Source organism: Triticum dicoccoides, chromosome 7B (genome assembly GCF_002162155.2).
Source record: "Triticum dicoccoides isolate Atlit2015 ecotype Zavitan chromosome 7B, WEW_v2.0, whole genome shotgun sequence".
NCBI lineage: Eukaryota > Viridiplantae > Streptophyta > Magnoliopsida > Poales > Poaceae > Triticum > Triticum dicoccoides.
This window is the reverse complement of record NC_041393.1, coordinates 118,133,418-118,134,438: the sequence shown is the minus strand read 5'-3', so window position 1 is coordinate 118,134,438 and position 1,021 is coordinate 118,133,418.

The following is a 1,021-nucleotide window of genomic DNA, read 5'->3' as shown; positions in this document are numbered from 1 at the left end:
GCACCACTTGGAGGCGTGTTTCAGAGCACGTTTCCCTCAGGAAGGAGAAAAGCAAGGAGGGCCAAACCCTCAGGAGTTCGTCAGTCAGGTCACAGAGGAGTTGCAGGAGTCAAGAGTCATGAGTGGCAGCCGCCTCTTACCCGCCGCAGCTCCCCATCCAGGCGAGGATGGTGGGCTGCGCGTCTGCATCGACATCCCAGGGCTCAACCAAGCCGCCTCTCAGGAGCGCTTCTGGCCCTCACGCATGGGGCGTTGTGAAGGCCCACCCCACAGCTACGTTCGCATGCCCTATGGCTTGCCAAACACGGCTGCGGTGTGCCAGCGCCTCATGAGGAGCATCCTGGAGGCTCAGGAGGCCAGGCGTTCCGCAATCCTGGCGGAGATGGAGATGGTTCGCGAGGAGCCACCGGCGCCTCTCGAGCCTCCCGAGTTTCCTGGGCCTGGGGGCTCGTGAAGATCGGCTCCCGCAGCCCGCTTCATCTACTACTTCAACACCCCTTCGTCGTCAACACTATCAGGTGACATCTTTCAAGTTTCATTTCCAGTTGGGAGCGCCCCCAGGGCTGCATCATTCCCAGGCCGCGTGGGTCCGTCCCTGCGGCGTGTATCCCTTCTGTTCATGTTTTTAGCTTACCTTGTTGGGGGCGCCCCTCGGGCTGCATCATCCCCAAGTCGCTCGGTTCAGACTCAGCGGCATGTACCCCTCTTGCGTTTATTTTCTGGCTATGTATTCGACCCATCATGCTTGTTATTTGGTGCCTGTCTATGGCACCCCTTCTTCTTTCGTGTCGGCCGCTTGCACGTTAAAAGGGGGTACCTGAGCATCACGACTCAGGGCTCCTACCGGCTCTCCAGCCCTCACCCTCTGGCTTTGTCCACGGCATCGCGCCCTGGCAAACCAGTGACGGCTGAGACTCGCTCGAGGGCTGGGACCCGAGGACGTAGAGCGTCGACATCGAACCGAGCTTGCACGTTAAAGGGGGGGAGGGGTACCTGAGCATCGCGACTCAAGGCTCCTACC